We start from the raw sequence: 20,573 nt of genomic DNA, 5'->3' as shown, positions 1-20,573 counted from the left end.
GGCAGTTTTTACTGTGTTAAAAGCCTGTATTCAAAAACCGTATGATCTTATTTAAAAGAAAATAAATCAACTTGAACTTTGTATCCAATTGTATCCAATTATGTGTAAATCCTAGAATATTTTCTTCTAGCGTAACATTGTAGATTTCAAAAGCAATAATTTACAATGTATAATATTGATACCTTAAATTTAATAAAGTGATTTTAGCGAGACATGGAGCATGAATGGGAAGAGGGCAAAGTTATCGAAAACATAACAGTAGACTTAGTAGTATAAAGAGTGTGTGGTCGAGGAAAAATGAAAGGAAACTCCACCTACACACAAGCCGTCAGAAGAACTAAAGTGGGGAATTTAGCTCAGTTCATAGGCACTGGATTCGGACGGCTGTCCTTTGAAGTAGAAGATCATTAGGATATTAGAGTTAATAACGAAGAAATTCTATGAAAGAAGAGAGACAGGGTTAGGGTTAGGTTTATCGGTTAGGGAAGGTGTACCTTCATGACGTCCGGGCGTGCGTTGTTCCCTCTCTGGTCTCCTGGTATCTTGCTATGGATCTGGTCCTGGACTATTGGCGGGATATCGCGGGCATCCGCCATATATAGGGTGTGTGGGGGAGGGAAAAAAGAAAAGAAACTCCACCTACACACAAGCCGTCAGAAGAACTAAAGTGGGGAATTTAGCTCAGTTCACAGGCACTGGATTCGGACGGCTGTCCTTTAAAGTAAAAGATCATTGGGATATTAGAGTTAATAACGAAGAAATTCTATGAAAGAAGAGAGACAGGGCTAGGGTTAGGATTATCGGTTAGGGGCACATGAAAACTATTGGCACCATTATCATTGTTTTGTTGCCTGTTATTACGTGGAAAGTTTCGTCTATTGTTATTTCTTCTATTGCGTGAGCCATTGTCATTGTTTTTGTTTTTACTGCCATCAGAAAAAGCGGATATTTGCAACGTTAACTTAGATAATTGTTGCTGTAATTCAAGCAAACGGCCATTGACGTCATTACTCTGCTGCGTTTGCTCTCGTGGCGAGTCAGCAGCTCTAACAGCTGTTTCCTGTCTATATGCTGCGTCAGCAGCTGTTACATAAGGAAGGCTGTCTGCCGGCTTATTGCTGACCAAGGCAGACTGCAAAAGCACTGAGTTCTTTTTAATGAACTGATCCAATTCCTTCCTCTTTGTCAGCAATCGTGCTTTTTCCTCTAATATTAACTCATCGACGAGTGCAGCGAGATTTTCATATTCTTTTTTAATAACAGCACGAAAATATTCAGGTTGAAGACCTTCGATAATGTACTGTATTTGTGCTTTTTCTGAGGCTGTAGGATCTGATCTAAGAATGAGATCCTGTTTTGAGTAAACGTAATCCATCACGCTCTCATCCGTACCTTGCTCTCGAGCCCTCATCTGCGCAACAGTAAAGTGGGGAAGCGCATGATCTTTAAAGGTTTGACGGATTCGTTCTTTAAACTGGTCATAATTCCACTGCGCAAATTCGGGTTTCGATTCAATTGCTGAATACCAATTTTCAGCACCTCCTTTCAGTAATGATCCTAAAATTAACTTCTTACGGGCTCCTGTCCAGCCGTTGACTTCGGCCACAGTTTCGTATTTCCTCAAAAATCTGTCCACATCCTCCCCGAAACGAGCATAAAACGGCTCAGGTCTAATAATCGAATTCATATATTGAACGGGACCTTCGCCTCCTGCATTATTCGCTGCAGATGCCATATCTGATACTTTAGGACTTAAAGAAATGGAAGAGGACCCAGAAATCTCAGAGAAGGTATCGGATAAACGTAACTGCCTACGTAAGTTATACAAATATTGGCGCGTAACCTTAGCGGACTTAGGGGAAGAACACGCGGCAGGCTCAAAATATACAGTATCGCTGTGGTCTAAGATTTCTTCTGTAGGCACACCTAACTCCTCATGTAAGTAACGCAACATAGACAAAAATCTCTAAAAATTTGGGCACACAACTACACATCACATTAATACTATAACTCAATAATTAACTTAAAAATAATAAAATAATACCGAGAATACACTAATATACACAAAAAATAAGAAACGCACTATACTTCGGAGAGAGTTAGGAAAAAAAGACATCTCGCCAGGACCCAAGAGTCATGCAAAAATAAGAGGAAACATAGGTGAGCTATTTTCCAATTGAGGAGAACCTCTCGGACTCTAGCGCCACTACGCCCCTAAACGAGGAAGTCAGATCGGTCAGAAGTTCCATCTGAACGCAATGACCTCCGTGTGCGGACTCGACCAAAAGGCCTCGACGCTAAAGTAGTACTTTTTGCTCGAAAGTAAGACGCACACCAAAAGAGCATTCACAATAGGGTGAAACCCTCCTCGTACAGTGCTACGCCCTTAGCAAGGTTCTGCTCGGGGTACGTCCATACCTCCGCAATAAACCTCGCACAGACTCGGCAAAAATGCCTCACTGCAAAAGTAGTGAAATGCGAAAGACCCAATAGACAAGAGAGCTTATTGGCCTCCACTCTGGTGAAACCATCCGTCTGTTGCGGAGATACGCCCAATAACTGGTCTCGATCGGGGTGCGTGTGCTACACTCCCGCAAGAAAACCAGTCTAGACTCGGCACTGAAATGCCTGCTCCAACAACAGCTATTGGCCAGAAAAGAAAACAAGAAAAACATGCACTACTAGAAGATTGACCTAAAAACATGCAGAGATAGAACTGACAGGGTAAAAACAATTCTCCACCAAGTAGGACACTAGCAGGAGTAAAAAGAAAGAGTAAAAAGCCACATCTCCACCATATAAAGAGTGTGTGGTCGAGGAAAAATGAAAGGAAACTCCACCTACACACAAGCCGTCAGAAGAACTAAAGTGGGGAATTTAGCTCAGTTCATAGGCACTGGATTCGGACGGCTGTCCTTTGAAGTAGAAGATCATTAGGATATTAGAGTTAATAACGAAGAAATTCTATGAAAGAAGAGAGACAGGGTTAGGGTTAGGTTTATCGGTTAGGGAAGGTGTACCTTCATGACGTCCGGGCGTGCGTTGTTCCCTCTCTGGTCTCCTGGTATCTTGCTATGGATCTGGTCCTGGACTATTGGCGGGATATCGCGGGCATCCGCCAGATCGTAGGAGAAGTCCGAGATTAGCTTCCACTCCGCACCGTTACTCCCGGCTTCAAATCTATATCGCTACTCCCCGAGACGGAAGTAACCGGGGCTATTTAAGGAGGGCCCCCAGGCTCGGTGACTATTCTGGTTGATATCGAAAGCGAGTCCCAGACGTCATAGGAGGTGTGGTTTTAGGTGTTGGGAGGAGACAGGAAGGTGTCTCTCGTAACTTTATTACAATAAATACATAACATTCATAAATTGCTGATGTAGCAAAACAACAACCAGTTGACTGTTGACAGTTCAAGACGCAAGCACTCTACACAGAAACTGCACAAAACACAAATAAAATTAATAGAAACCTGTCACCAACATCATTGTCTGCATAACTCAATGCATTATTAATAACAGTCTTTGTGAATCGAAGCAAAGACACATTGATTCCTTTACAGTAGGAAAGTCTGTTTCGAAAGACCGAGGTGCGTACCAAAGTGACACAAGTTATTTAAATACTCTCATAAACTCCTTAAAGGAGAACTTGGGAACTTATCTCCTTATCTCAGAAAGTAATTGCTGCAACAAGTTTTAATACTTTGTAAAGGAAATATTTTAATAAATTTAGAGCTCGTTTTCAAAAGGGTTGTTCATTCTTTTCCGAAATACATTTTTCAACGGTTTCTTTGGGATGCACTCTGTCGAACATGAAAAAAGAAGCCTCATCTGGGTTGTTTCATAATTGTATAAACTCCTTACCAGACTTGAAACTGCTATGAAAATATAAGGATAAACGATAGAGCACTGCTGAAGTTTGAGCTTTTGCTGTCGAACAATATAGAAATGTCCTCTTCTGAAAACAAGCTTGGTTACTTTGAAAATATTTCATGTTTAGCATACACTTTGCAATATATGTTTTATTTTTGAATTATTAAACGTCTCTCAACTTCGAACCATTGTTTCAGAAGATAACTTCTAGAAAATTTTTGTGGCCCATTTAGTTGTAGTGCATCTTTGTCCATTTTTGTTCACCCCCCAAAAAGTTGTACCATTCAAATTAACAAAGAAGGGCCATTTCAAAATTTCGGCCACTTCGATCACATGTAGTGCAACATCTTCAAATTCGAATTTTGACTAGCTCAAAACTTTGTCTGAATTTTTGTCCACTCAAGAAAAAAAATGTACCATTCAAATAAAGGAGAGAGGGCCATTTCCAAATTTTGGCCACTTCTATCATTCATAGTGCGACATCTTCAAATTTGAATTTTAATTAGCTAAGAATTTTGTCCAATTTTTTGTCCAATTTGTCCACCTACGAAAAAATTTTGTACCATTCAAATACATGAGTGTGGACCATTTCAAAATTTCGGCCATTTCTATCACTCATAGTGCAACATCTTCAAATTCGAATTCTAACTAGCTCAGAATTTTGTAAAATTTTTGTCCATTTTTGTCCAACCAAGAAAAACTGTTATACCATTCAAATAAATGACGGAGGGTCACTTCAAAATTTGGCCACATCGATCACCTGTATTGCGACATTTTTAAATTCGAATTTTAACAAGCTTAAAATTTTGTTCATTTTTTTTTTTTTTTTTGCATTCATGTACCACCAACAAAACATTTTGTACCATTAAACTAAACGAGGGAGGGTTATGGTTTAGTCTCCAAAAATTGGCCACTTTGATTACCTGTAGTGTGACATCTTCAAATTCGAAATTTAATTAGCTCAGAATTTTGTCCAATTTCCCTACATTTTTGTACCATCAAAAAATTGTACCATTCAAATTAACAAAGGAGGGCCATTTCAAAATTTTGGCCACTTCGATCACCAGTAGTATGACATCTTTAAATTCAAATTCTAACTAGCTTAAAATTTTCCCTATTTTATGTAGATTTTTATATCACCAAGATAGCTGAAATTCGAATTTGAAAATGTCTCACTACAGGTGATTCAAGTGGCCAAATTTTTAAATGAACCTCCCTTGTTAATTTCAATGGTACAGAATTTATTCTTGGAGGTACAAAAATATTCAAAAATTCGAATTTGAAAATGTCACACTAGAAGCGATCGAAGTGGCCGAAATTTTGAAATAACCCTCCCTTATATATTTGAATGGTACATATTTTTTTCTTGGCCGGACAAAAATGGGCAAAAAATTGAACAAGATTCTGAGCTAGTTAAATTCAAATTTGAAGATGTCGTAGTACAGCTAAATGGACCCAGATATTTCTTTTGGTATTCTTATACTGCCCCAGGACCACACAATTATTAAGTCCACATACACACACACACAACAGTAGCAACTTTAACTTCCTGGATGGGTAACGTGGAAATTTTGTTGTAGGTGATTTGACACCGTTATTCATATCTTCTTCCGAAAATATGACAGTTATACATCATTGCAGGAAGGATGAATCACTCATTCCTTTCTACTCTCCTTTCACATGATCTTGGAAGATATTCTAAACCGACAACAATGAATCACTTCAAGATCTCGAGTCTATTTATATTAGAAAATTTAAATTCCACTTATGAAGAAAGTTCTTGGACGTTAAAAATTATCAATTTGATCGTTCCTTTAGATATGCACTTATATGCAGTAACGACATAAACATGCACTAACCTCCGAAATATGCAAATATATGCACTATAAAACTCTGCTATTTTACCCCAAAACATCTGAAACAAATTTCTGTTTAAAGAGCATATCAATATCACGTCAGGAATAAAACATGCAAATATGCAAAAATCCGAAGTCTAGTTATGAGGATTTTATCTACTTCGTATTGGTTACAGCTATCCTCGTTAAAGCTATTTTAAGAACAATACAGTAAGAAATCCTTCGTGGCTATATGATTAACGTTCGGTTCCTGGCGGGAGCTCATGTGGTTCATTAAGCTGTAGGTCCGCGTCTCACATAGCCTCGATGCTGAACGGAACAATAAACACAAATCAATCAATCAAAAATATAGCTCAATTCATCATTGAGATACTTGAAGTCCAGAATATTTGACGTTAATAGATGGCTAGAATAATCAAAGCACGCGCTCACAAGTGGTTGATTTCATATGTATTAATGCAGATCCGCCAGGAGCTGGATGTTTGATTGTAGCAGGAAAAGTGTTTCACACGGGTTTTCCGAATGCGGTAAAAAAAAAAAAAGAAGAAAAAGGTGAAGCAGACTAAGGGGAAAGAGTATCGATCTCCGTTGTCACCATGCTTTCCTACTTTCAATGCAGTGTAACAACATCGAGTGACCGGAATGTAGTCACGCGATATCTTAAGCTATGACCACCATAAAACAGGTCGTGACCTGCGCTCCTTCCCTTGCGCCAACAATAGATCTTTACACAAAAACGAAATAATAAAGGTTGAATAAAGCGAAGCGCGAGGTACTAGCGTAAGTGACATGTGTATTCTGTGTTTCGAGCGTGTGCTTACTATTATACGACCTGTGTATGGGGACCCTGTACAAATGGTAGTATTTATGTGGGAGCTGGTGAGATGAAGATAACCAGGAGAACTTGAGTTCAACCATAAGACAGGTAGGCCTAAATGCGTGTATGCAATACACAATATGTCTAGTTATGAATATAATATAAATTGTAAATAATCATGACATTTATCATTCTTAACTGGTAGTCTAGGCCGAAGTATCAAATTCTGTTAAATGCCATTACACAATTCTCCAATTATTTATTGCTAACGTTTATAGGAATATGAAAATTATTTTGCTGAGAATCAAAAAAGTTTATTTATTTATTTATTTATTTATTAGAAGGGGTACGGAGGCTCAATGTAAGCGTGCGTAGGGTCCCTGGTTCGATCCTGTCCAATTAAGTTTGTGGTGGACAACTTCGTAATGTGGGTTTTCTCGAGGTTCTCCCGTTTTCTCCCACTTTCTTATTCCACCAATTCTTCCATCATCATTCCCTTGCTTTAATTATCATCTCCGTTAGCCTACAGAACATAATCGTGGGACGTTACACTGAAAAAATTCATTTTTTATTTATCAGAAATATTATCATACTTCATATCAATTGTAGTATTAGGCTTTAATCATAGTGTCTATAAATTAAACATAACTTTCTTACAAGGCTGTCTATATTCTTTATTATAAATTAACGAGAATTGTCACAGTTTCGGAAGTATATCACTTCCTTCTTCAGACTACTATTCCAACTGAAATCAGATAACGTAACACAATTTGTTATCTCTACCAATCAAGAATCATTTTTTCATTTTTCATTAAAATTCAAAATATATGTCGAGCTCCTCCGTGGCTAAGCGGTTAGCGTACGCGCCTTTGGCGTGGGAGACCCGGGTTCGATTCCCGGCGGGAGCTCATGTGGTTCGGATTCCACGTTAATCAGTAGGCCCACGTCTCATATAGCCTCCCTGCTGAAAGGGACGCTAAACTAAAATCAATTCAATTCAAAATATAATATGTCCATTGTTGTGACAATTTTAAACTCTTAACAGAAATAATACATTGTTAATTAATCTATATATTTCTTTTAACATATATTAACTAAATTAAATACTAATTAACTATCTAAATATTGAAATTTTCTACCTAATATTGAATACTAAATTTTCTACCTGAATATTGATTACTAATTAACTACGTGAATATTGAAAAACGCTTAAATAAAATTTAAGCCTATATTGTCCTTATATTCTACTTTTCTTCTTTCTTCTTTCTTCCCTTTTCAAACTGTCCTCCCATTCTTCATTAATACTCAAACCACTATTCCAAGTTCATAGCTTTAACGTACACTTCTTTTATCCTCTTCGCTTCTTTCCACTTCCTAACCAGTTGTCTCCCTTCATATTCCAATATTTTCGCTTCTTCTCGTTAATTTATAATAAAGAATATAGACAGCCTTGTAAGAAAGTTGTGTTTATGTTTAAGATGGACACAAGGCCTTTTTATAAAAATATCTATAGTGTCTACTTAACGACCACGATTTCCTACAACTCAAATGGGCAACAGGAGCTCTGTGGCGGCTATATGATTAGCGTATGCTCCTTTGGCGCGGAAGACTTGTGCTCGATTCCAGGTGGGAGCTCCTTCGGATTCCATATTCAGCTGTAGGTCCATGAAGAGTGCGAAATCATAACAGTCCAAAGGGGAGGAGACGTGTAAAAAAAAAAGTCTTTGCATTGGAATGTTTTGACATAAAGAGATTGTATATTTGAACACCCATAAATGATCAACCTTGTAAGGTTAGGGATACCTGGTTCACCCATTAATTAAAGAACTAGCACATAAATTAGGACATAAATTGGCAATTTTCTGGAAATCAGTTTGAAGATTGCATAGAGTAATTAGTATTTATTTAATACAAGATAATTAATGAGTATTAGTCAAAGAAATGAATATTATGTTCTTTGAACACAAAAATACTCTAACATGTATGGATTAGTCTGTTTCTATACTGGAGTATACGGTGGGTCAGTGGTAGAACACTTACGTCTGGTGTGTGGGTCCCAGGTTCGATCCCCGGCCAAGTATGTGATGGGCAACATTATGTCTGTAGGTTTTCTCGGGGTACTCAGAACCTAGTTCCACGAATTCTTCCATCATCATTTACTCGCCTTAATCATCTTTCTTCCTTTGCCTAACGGGTATAAGCGTGAAATGTTAAACTGATACTTTCATGTCTTTTTTTTTTTTATGATACATTATTTTACAAGCTTGTTATATGTGCTTTCATATGGAACACTTTAGACCAAAACAAAATGTAGCATTTTTGTGAGGTATTGACTGCAGATGCAATGCACAGGATGGACCAAAAGTAGGTATACATTCCAGTAGTGATTGGGTCATGGCATTTTATATCATTTAGTTATTTTTGTCCACACAGGTTAACTTAGTTTATTCATTATTTGTTCTTAATTTATTTTCACTTATACCTTAAGCTCGGAAAAAATCGAAGCAAATAAATTCATTAACTCAATTAAAATGTGATACTTGATCGATGCAGGTCTGTATACCTACTTTTGGGCCACACTCTGTATAATAAGATCCCATATCGAGGTATCTAGTTTGTGATCTGCTCATGTGCTTTCCTCTTGTTTCTTCAAAACTAATCTTCCATATGATTTATTTTGAAGGATTGAATCTTAATGATGAACACTCTTGAAATAGCGTTAACATGAATTTCTGACATACATTTGTCTCCAAATTTCTGCCATCACGAATGTAATGTTGGCTTTTTAGTCGGGTTAATTGTAGTTGTCTTAACAAATTCATTTGCCACGCAGTTTGCGAGCCAACGATCTTGAGCTTCTTTATTGGAAGTTCCGTACATTCTCCAGTACAAAGTGCACTACTGTTCTTTCATTGTACTTTCCCAGCACTGTTTCAAACACTCTTTGCTTGATCAAAATAATCTTACACAATCTACTTACTGGTAGGGGTGTAGGTATGCCAATTATTTGTATTTTAATTTTTTTTACTCCTTTTCGTTCAAGCTTGTTTACAGGTTTCTTTGCACTAAATTTGTTAACATTTAACAATGGCTCTAAACTAGTAGTATTTATCTTCTAAGTAATATAAAGCACACGTATACACTCTGTTTACTTTCTCAAATGAAGGGAAGGGGAAAAAACAAGGAATGTCCATGTATGTGCTTTTCCGGGTGCTTTGTCCTATCTGTTGGTGACTCTTGGTACTATTTGACTATATATGCCATGCATGCGTAGATGTAAAAATGTCCATGTAAAAAGGGGCAAAAGATGTAACTAATCCTATTCTTCTTACGCGGTTTTCAATATTAAATCGCAGTTTTCTCGACAATGCAGTTTTGTGACATTCCTTCTTTTTTCCGCTTACCCTTCAATGCAGTTACATACACACACAAAAAGGAATAAAAAATTATGCATGAACAAAACCTTATCCTCTTTTAATATTCATTAACTTAAATAAACAAGGCTATTAGATTCAAAAATTGAAATATTTTGAAGATTTTAAACAATGCCACAAACTAACATAGTGGATCTTTTAAAGTGATCTCCATAAAAAAAATGGCATATAGGTGTGTGGGAAGCTAAATCCTCAATTACATGTGAAATACATCTTAATTATATAGAACTTCCTGTAATTACTTTCGAACTATTGATATAGTGTCACTTGACTCAACCTCCCCCCAGTATGGTTTTAGTGGAGGGGAATTTTCTTCAAAATATGAAGTGCGGAAATTCCCTTCCACTCTCCCAGGATTTCTCACTCTGGGTTCACGTCTTATGTGCCCTCGGTCAATGGTTTCCAATTACTTCAGAAAGGACAGGGTGGAGTAATTACCATAGGTGGGTGGATCCCTGGTTCGATCCCCGGTCAAGTAAATTTGAAGTGGACAATATCAATATCGTGTGTCGTATCCATGGGTTTCGTCTGGTATTCCAGTTTCCTCCCACATTCTCATTCCATCAATTGTTCCATCATCATTCTCTTGTCTTAATCATCTGTCTCTCTTAGCTTAAGTAATCGTGGGATGTAAACTGAAAGATTTCATGTAATTTTCCCAATTACTTTGAAGTTGTGCACCACGAAGTACGAACCCCATACCTTTAAATGTTGTTATCTGCGTAGAAGTAGTTGAGAAGAGGCAGCAGTATAAGGGGTCTATAGGGTAGCAGCAATTAAATTACCAACCTTTGTTTATGTTATGACATAATACTTATCTGATGTGTTAGTGCATTTGTAGTCCAGGCCATTGAATAAAACAGCAGAGAGTCGTGTCCGTGGGTTTTCTCCGAGTACTCCTGTTTCCTCCACACTCTCATTCCACCAATTCTGCTATCAATATTCACTTGCCTTAATCATCCGTTTACCTTAGCTTAACGGGCATAACCGTGGGACATTAAATTGAAAGATTTCATTTCATTTCATTTCAAAACAGCAGAAAGAACTGCACGCACAATAGGCAGAAGTGTGACAACTGTTATTAAAATTGGTATATTTTATTCACATATTATTTAAAGTACATTCATAAACCCACACCGTATGCTAATAACGTAGATATGATGGCTGACACGGCTGAAAAAGCCCAAAGTACAGTGTTATCGAAAATGGATTCTCAAACGTCCCAGTTTAGCAGGGCCAGTCTCGGACTTACACCATCTGTATGTTCTCCAGGAATATATGGGTGGAGCTTTAAATGTTCCAGTTTTCTCTATAACATAAGTTAATATCATTCGTCCGATATTTTCAAAAATCTCGCCTTTACTAATCATCGATACCGAATTGAGAGGGTAAACTGTCCCTCGCTGTCACTCATTTCTAGCTTGTATTACCTATTATTAAATTAATTCTGATATTTCAACAAGAAGCAAATTCATAACTATGAATGTACTGTAAATTTTCAAGGTTTCTCAGTTTTTTTAGTTGAGAAATATGGGAGCCGTAAACATGCATTAGATTCCATTTGTGATCCTCGACATTACGTCGCTTCTTAGAATTTGTCAGAGGAAACTAGTATTCTACTCGTACAGTTATGTTTAAAAACTTCCTTGTCAGAAGCTTCATCATTAACCTTACATAAGGTTTCAAGAAATTTCTTATGTACTGTATTCTTCATCTTTTTGAGCTCTTTCTTGTCAGCATGTATATGAAAATTTACCGTTTGCGAGTACGAATAAAAAACGTTAGGAACAAAGACAATGCACACAAATATATATATATATATATTGAGTTCCTGCTTAGCCGAATTGTTAGAGCACACGCCATTGGAATTTGTGAGCTCTGGTCGAATTGTCAGTGGTGTCATTAACATTTTCATTACCATGAGGCGATTTGGGAACTACGTAAATTAAGAGCTAGTGAGTTCCGGTTCCGAAATCCACAAATAATGCCACCTGAGAGATCATGTATCACCTAGTTGAACGTGCTACATCTGGCCACCCATAGTGCTCTATACTCTGTACTGTCAAGGAATTTAGTCATTGCTTGTATTTGTTAGCTAGTTTAAACAGTATTTGAAACCTGTATAACTAAAGAAAAGTGAAAATAATGTGAATTCTTCATTATCTGTCTCTTCTACAATTCGCTTCGTCTATGTGTATTGAAATAAAATACTTAAGTTAGTATCGAGAGAACTTTTTGTCCGTAACATGGCGGACATTTTAGCCGTTGACGAATAGTCAGCGCATCGAAATCTATTATATGCTTGTGTGTGAGTGAGTTTTCGAAATGGTTATGAGCCTCATTATGTTTTTCCATCTACAACACTGCTAAAAACCTATGAAGTTACTGATATTTTAAAGTACTCTTTAATGCTCTTTAAGCTCTGTTCCCAAATGGGAAAATTAGGGGCTCGGTGGCTCAGTGGTAGAGCGTTCACCTCCGGTGCTTGGATTCCCTGGTTCGATCAGATCTTGCGCCGTGTGTACTTTGTGATGCACAAACACCATGGTCTTGGGTTCTCTCGGGGTTCTGCTGTTTCTTCCCACTTTCTTCATTCCATCATTTCATTTAATTCTCATCATCACCGTCTCCCTTAGCCTAACCGGCATAACTGTGGGACGTAAAACTTAAAGATTTCATTTAATTTTCCCATATGGGAAAATTAAGTTACCAGTCATCTACATGGTTTAATGTTTGATCCCACGCTAAATACTTTCATATATTCAACACATAACGATTTAAAGTATATACACGACTGCTATCATACATATTCGATAAGTTTCTGAATGTTCTTTCCATTTTCTTGAAAAATTAATATGAAAGATATTTCACGTAAAAACAATATATCTGGCAGCCCTGCCATATGATTGACGTCTAGAACCTAGATTTCATGAACAAATAAATAAAACTTATCTCTTGTTTCGGACACTTCCTTCCATATCTCGTTCAATATTTGATTATTCGGACAATCAAATTCAGTCTACCGAGGCAACTTACCATTATTTTCATGACACAAAGTATTCAGAATATTTGGTCACAAAGACATTTGTTACACAATGGAATTAGGTGGTTTTAACGCCTTTTAAATCTATTTTTAATCGACTTAAAAATAACTTCTCAATTTGACCTGATTGATGTACAGTACGTTGCGTGTATGTTCATGCATAACTTCCTAGGTGCATCGATTTTATTATTATTATTATTATTATTATTATTATTATTATTATTATTATTATTATTATTATTATTATTATTATTATTATTTTGTTTGTTTTAGAGAGTATGCATTCATGATGATCTCATATACATTTAATTTAGATCAACTTATGGAAATTTTCAACTACTGACAGTGTTAATACCGTAACTGGGTGTAGCTATGTTCACGTCTAGGCCTTTAATTCCGTAACAGGTAGACCGATTTAAGAAAAATATTTGTTCACGTATGTTTTGTTGACCGATCGGTATATATGGCAATTGGCTCGCGATCAATGTTAAAGTTAGTTGTGCACAACAACATGAAACTGGCGGTGAACAACTTCCTAATTCCACGTGTATTCGTTACCAAAAATTTAGGGCTAATATTTAATGAATTTCTTAACTGGGATGACCATATTCATTCACAATGCGGAAAGGCATTTGGAATTTTACACAACCTGTACAGATTTCGCAAAAATTTCACAGCTACTTGTAAATTACGGCTCGTTCAAACACTAATTTGGTCACTTTTTGATTATTGCGATCTCTTTACGGTCCCGAATTACCAAAGAAACTTGCTTACAAAATTCAACTAGTTCAAAATTCTACATTAAAACACGCTTTCTGTACTAAGAAAATATCTTGTATACTTCCTGTTTTAAATTAGCATAATATTCTTACAATGTTTCAGAGATGATATTTGTATTATGTTTGGTTTATATGCGGGATCTTAACAGATTATTTGTTCAATAAGTTGACTAAACGTTCTAATGTACACAATCATTACACACGTAATAAATTCAAACTTGATTTTCTCTATTATAAAACAAATATACGTCATGCATCCTTTTCAGTGTTAGCGCCAAGAGCTTGGAATACACTTGCTGAGAAATTTGTCTCTATTTCTAATTTTGTAAAATTCAAAAATGCATTGCAACGTTTACGGATGCAGAAGCAGAAGCTTCAAAACGGACCAATAAATTGAATTGTTTAGATTATTTTTCCTTCAACTCCCTATTTTATCGGTCTCTTTCCTTATTACTATTTTTTATAATATGTTTTTTGCTTGTATTTGTTATCATTTATTAATTTGTGTTGTGTTATTATGTATATTTTTATTATTCATAGGGTTAGGCGGTAGACAAGCCTTGGCTGAACCTCGCCCTCAATAAAGAGTTATTATTATTATTATTATTATTATTATTATTATTATTATTATTATTATTATTATTATTATTATTATTATTATTATTATTATTATTCAAAGTAAAGTATGCTTACTGTCTTTAGTTTAGTACGTTCCTAAACTATTGCAGTAGCAAAAATTGGAAAACTGTCAAACTTTTTTTTAGAACAAAGCATTTGCCGGCATAGTACTATAAAGAAAAAAAGGAGTTTGTATATAAAAATACTAAACACTTGAAAAAACGGTAAGGAATAGTAAACAAAGTGCTAAAAACAAAAATATGTATTTTTTTTAAAAGTGCTATCATTAAAAAATGAAGTTTGTGCCAAACCAAACAAATTAGTGGCTAATAAAATTCCCATTGAAACTATTCATTTATATTAAGCAATAATTTCTTTAGTTTGCACAGATTTCAGCTATTTTAATAATAGTAACAGTTAAGCACTTTTTAAAATTAGTATATTTTCTCTTTTTCAGCGTTTTAAAAATTATTTCTATTCTAAAAATACCTCTACGTAAAACTCGTCAAGTTTACATTCATTCAAAAATTATTCAAATAAACAACTAGCATCAACAAGTTTATATTACTCCTTGTCAGTCAAAATTTTTAACTGTACCCCACCATACTCTTAAGGATTTCTTATACACAATATGATGGAGAGATAAATATCCCTGTATAGCCGAGGAAATGGAAGGAAATATCCATGATTGTCGTTAAAAATTCGAGACAAGTTGAATTTTTACCAGTTGTTAGGACCTAACTATAGGTGTATTTTCTCAAAAGGCCTCCCCCTCCCCTTTGTGCTTTTCCCTCCAACGTCCTTTAACATCCCATGTAAATTGTGTAATTACAAGCAAATAGTAACCAGGAGCACATTTTTATTGTCAGTTTCGTGTTCAGCGCCCAAAAATCAATAAAGGATGACCATTTACAGTTCTGTAAAAAGAAATTCAGTGTTATCGCTCATATCTCTGTTATTATTAATCCAATCTTCAAACTCCTGTTACAGTATTTTTCCTTGAACCACGATCTAAAACACGTCATTCATGTCAATTTTCGCTAAGTCTAATACTTAAAGAAATATTGGTAGAAATATGTAAAATTTTATATTTTTATGTGTACTTTCCGCTTCCTTAAAGAAAACTTTTGTGTATACGATAATTTGTAGAAACGCTTCAAATAAAAGTTGTAGAGCGGTTCTTTAGCTTTAAAACGGTGAATATATTAATATACTTAGAGGTATGGGAACATATAAAAGGGCACCTTAAGAGAGCGAAGTGCGCACACACACACACTGGCGCCGGACAGCCGCTCCCTGCGAATTGTTTAGTCAGCTTGAATATGTCAACATAATAGTGGAGTCTTTTGTATGGTCTGCATCATTAGTGGTGGTGTTCTGTTATTTTGATCCCGCTTGTGCTCAATAGGACAACCAATAGTTAATTAATAGATAATATTTTTACTGAAGTAGAATTTCTTGTAAGTATACATTTTGGATGTACATTTTACTTAAATGTGATTTTTAAGTTAATCTCTTATTTATTGACTGTTCAAAGTCTATTTAATTTCATCTTTTTAGCAAGTCTGAGCTCTTGAAAAGAGACCAATTCTTAGAGCTATATATGAAGGTCAAAATTATATTTCATAAAAGTAAATGTACCAATTAGTTTCTTACATCTAAACTGAACTTTGCAAATTAAATTACGTCTCCTTACTATGAAATTCCATTGTTACTATGGAAACTTTGGACTATTTTAATTTAGCAGAATTAATACCCAGAAAATTTAATGTTTTAATTTATCGAGTCAAATATCAAGATTGAATTTCCAAGTACATTCATATTGTGAAAAGGGACCAGAGTGACTTCCGTGAAATTTCGAGAGAACAAACAAAAAACGATTACTCAAAAACAGCAATATATATATATATATTCCTGTTTTTGAGTAATCGTTTTGTAATCGGATGTTGTAAAATAAGCTTTGAAAGTCTTAACCACCGTCTAGGAGACATCAAAAGAAGAAAAAAGTTTTCTTAAACTTTGGTCAAATGCCACTAGTTATGCCGCAACCGGGGGAAGTGAATTTGAAAGGCTTCTATTTCAAAACCTATCCAACGTAGAGAGCGCAGCTTAAAAACTCACAAAAGAAGTCATACCTGTTTTGTTTAAAAATGCAGATTCTAAAACTCTGCAATGCGTGTTCAAGTGATTTCTAAAGGGACTCAAAAACCGACAGTGATTTCATCAGCGGTTTTTTAGTCCTTTTGGGACATCCCTCGCTTGCGCCTTGCAGAGTTTTGAAACCTGCATATTTAAACAAAGCAGGAATGACTTCCTTTGTGAGTTTTTAAGCTGCGTTTTTAAGAATTCGTCATTTACATTATAGGAAGTCTGCTCATTTATATGTCCAACAAATGATGAACATTGTTTCTAAACTGGCAGAAAGACAGCTAGAGCGGTTTACGAAGAAAGGACTTTACCACAGTGAGACGGAGTGGTGAATTTCGAACAGGTACCTGGACAAATATACGTATTGAGCAGTGTCTCATGCGTTCAATGAAATCTGTTTTGAGGTTTGACACACGGTAGAGGCATAACTGAAAGCACGGTGTCCAAATGGGTGTTAGGTACTCCTTATGTTTTGAAGGTTCGCGAAGCCATTGAAGAGTTTTTAGGAACTGCTATAACTGAACAACATGTGGAGGTTAGAGAAACAAGAAGAAAAAGAGACCAGGAAGATATGGAAAAGTTCACTACATGGCTTACAGAACACAATTTGTTCACTAAGTTATCTTTAGAACTTGTCTCTTTATCATCTGGATATGTATCTGATGATTCTGTCAACTGCGATGAGGCTTATGAAATAGAAGTTGCAGCGGTGGGAAAAACGAAAGACAAAAGTTTTAGCGATTTACAGCATGGTGAAAACTCAAGCTAAACCAAATGAAGTGCAAGTTCGGTCAAAGGAAGTGAGAGTCAATCCTCACACCTTTTCATCAGAATATTATGTGTTTGTGACAATCCAAACAAATTAAAAGAATATCTAACATATGAGCTAGCATATAGACTGCCGTCTCTTTTTGGTGATGTGTCACTCCGTAATGGCACGAAATCTTCATTGTTGAAGATATATTAAGGTGGTTTGCAAGAAGATATTGATGTAAGTGATGATACATTTGTAGTCGATGAAGAGTTTCTGAATCATTATGTGAAATGGCCGAGTAAATCCACATATGGGAACCGTTTGTAATATTTAACCATGAAGGAAATGCTACTAAGGTATGTGCAGGTAAATACGCCATGTTATGGTTGTTGTATTTTTTATGGCCTTGAAACACAAAGAACATGACATGTGCATTGTAGAGTAGCTTTTCCGCGTGTAGAGAAAAATGTGGTAATGACGCAACTCATTTCTATTTTATACCCAAGGTAACAGGAAAAAGTGTTATAAAGTGGCGTATTTACCAACACGTGAAAGTAATCACGCCAAATTTAGGATACTACTAGAAACCTATAATAAATTTTGCTACTGTTTACATCGTCTGTATTATATGAATTCAAATATTACTTCAGAACAGGCTGAACCAAAAAATTGAATAACCGAAGTGGAAGATGAAGATAAAAAGATAAAATGTAAAAACGATAATCTCTAAAGTTGAAATAAAGTTCCAAACTGAAAAATTTTAGTCCATAAGAAGATAAACAAATTGTGTCATTGTACCGTGACTAAAAAAACTACATCGATATTACATGGAATATGTGGGATATATGAAAACATCTTTGTCTTCTGCAGTCGGCCCTGCACAAGCCCTGCCGTATTTCGCTGCACCATGCTTGGTATTGATTTAGTAGCCATGGGATCACAAATACTAAAATTACACTTACGAAACAAAGTGTTCCTAACGGACACGAAATAACTCACGCATTGCTGTAAACAATCGGCAATGTTCTGAGTTAGCATGGTATTAATAACGAATTCTTACCTCTATTGAAACTATAACGTCCTTGCACGGAACCTTCCCGAAGCAAACAACACTGCACGGCGTGGCGGTCTCAGCGCTGTCTTCCACAGTATTCGTCAAATAGGACTTATCCAAGACCGTGGCACCTATTGGAGGCATATTTTTAGCGGATTTCGTCGTCCCAGTACTGAATATTTGGCGTATTTAGATGCATTGGCGTATATACCTGCAGTTACCTTATAATTTTTTATGGATATCCGGAGCATTTGACCACTAAACGAGAGGAACAAAACAGAAAAGCTGCAAATAAAACTTCATGCAAAACAAACTTCATGCTAACACAAAATGTTTAACAGCCAAAAAAAACTATTTTAGGAAATAGGGAAAAGAAGAAATAATGTTGCAAAAGTAGCATCAGAAACGGAGAAAAGAGATATATGGCAGAAGAAGATGCTGATGGAATAAATAAGTTCGAGGAATAAGTAAGTTCAGTGTTTATGTCTGACATAGCACACGCGTCTTCTGTAGTGAGGCCGACACATTTCTCCCACGAAATGAAATTCTCCTCCAAAAAATGTCGTTCAAAGACTCAAAAGAGCACTCTGCTGTGTACTGTACAAGTGAAAAAACGGAAGTTCTCAATATTGTCTTAATATACGTAGCGTAAAACTAAACAAAAGCTTTATTTCTACTGTCAGTACTTCCATCAATGTCCAGTATCTGCAAATCAGTATTCTTGAAACGCCGACTCGCCAAGTACACATTTGCAGATTCCCGCAGGGGCAGGTGCAATCGCTTTCTGGCCTACAATGTGAGCCATTCGTGATTTAGAAATAACTTTTGGAACGCATCCTTTTGAGCATTTACATCAAAACATTTTTCTGTTTTTCTTTTTCTTTCTTTTACCTTCTCGAACTCCACTCCTCTTATCTTAAAAATTCTAGCTGCTTATTTTTCTGTTAAGACTCTTTAGTTTCCAAATGTCTCCTGAGATTGGTTGGCTTCATAAATTTATCAGCTGGAATATCACAACGTAAAAAGTGATTTCGTTCAGCTTCAATGAAATAGAACTTAAGATAAACATTAAATACTTACGTACTTAGCACGTAAGGCTTGGTCACATAGGTCGTCGGATATGCTAATATATATATATATATATATATATATATATATATATATATATATATATATATATATATATATAATTGGATATCGTTGCTTTTGCTTTGTTTTACAAGAATATAACACTTTTCCTTCAAATATATATGTTTATTGCGCAATTATTGTAAGGACGCCGAAAGGCGTCCGCAGCATATGCTTCCATTTTCCATCCCATGTTCTATGGACGCCTTTAGGCGTCCTTCATTATTTTCAATTTTATAACCTAAAGAAATATATAAAAAATTTAATATATAGTTCAGAACAGCTTGTACATTTTTTATTTAGTAATTGTAATCATGAAAGCACGGCTCCAATCATAGTCCACATCTCGCAATGGTACATGCTATCTTTTCTAACGTTCCTCTCTTTGCATTCCTCATTCAATATTCGTCCTTTCGGACCAACAGGACATTTTGTTAGCAGGTGAATCTCTTCCGCTCTACTTTTCTTTGGTACGTCCAATTGCGGAGTTAATTGGGCCTTTGGTTTTACTTCTAAACGGTCGCGTATAATCATATGGTTCGTTGCTACCTGGGACAGGCACAAGAAGCTGATTTATTTGATCGAAAGGAAACGATTCCAGAAGCAAAGTATTATCTTGCCAAGTAGGCTACGAAACAGTATGTGTATTACTTTCCGAATCGCTGTCAGATTCTGATTCTTCAGCTGAGCAAGGAAACCAAACTATATTTTCGTTTTCAAGCAGTTCTCTTTTATCACTTGACTTTGAACTGCAATCTATCTTGTCTAAATCCTCACTGTCAATGTCATAATTCTTTCCATTCTTCTCCACACCCACATTTCGAAGGCTTCCAGTCTATTTTCGTCACCTTTACGTAATGTCCACGTTTCCGCCCCATACAGTACAACACTCCACACGAAGCATTTTATGAGTCTTTTTCTCAACTCTTTCTTCAAGGTCCCACAAAACAGATTTTTCTTTCGCCATTCCTATCCTTGCTTTTATTTCACGTTCGCACTTCATGTCATTACTAAGAATACTACCCAGGTATCGAAAACTATTCACTTGTTCTATTTTCTCCCCTCCTACTTTT

At 36.0% G+C, this 20,573-nt stretch overlaps 1 protein-coding gene across 9 annotated transcripts in view; it reads left to right on the top strand.

Moving 5' to 3' along the window:
• LOC145668033 (UPAR/Ly6 domain-containing protein qvr-like) overlaps positions 1–20,573 on the top strand; it is a 416,709-nt gene that overhangs the window by 66,531 nt on the left and 329,605 nt on the right. For 4 of the 9 annotated variants that reach the window (XR_014127954.1, XR_014127955.1, XR_014127948.1 and 1 more), the window contains exon 1: positions 15,698–15,876. The exons of 4 other annotated variants lie outside the window; for them this stretch is intronic. The gene's annotated coding sequence lies outside the window, so the exon portion shown is untranslated. Of the gene's footprint in view, positions 1–6,361; positions 6,651–15,697; positions 15,877–20,573 lie in introns of those variants that run through there. One more of the 9 variants, XR_014127953.1, reaches the window with a different exon arrangement.

Source organism: Thermobia domestica, chromosome 13 (genome assembly GCF_964235325.1).
Source record: "Thermobia domestica chromosome 13, izTheDome1.hap1.1, whole genome shotgun sequence".
Lineage (NCBI taxonomy): Eukaryota > Metazoa > Arthropoda > Insecta > Zygentoma > Lepismatidae > Thermobia > Thermobia domestica.
The sequence above is the reverse complement of the archived record's forward strand: the minus strand, read 5'-3'. Positions and strand labels throughout refer to the sequence as shown.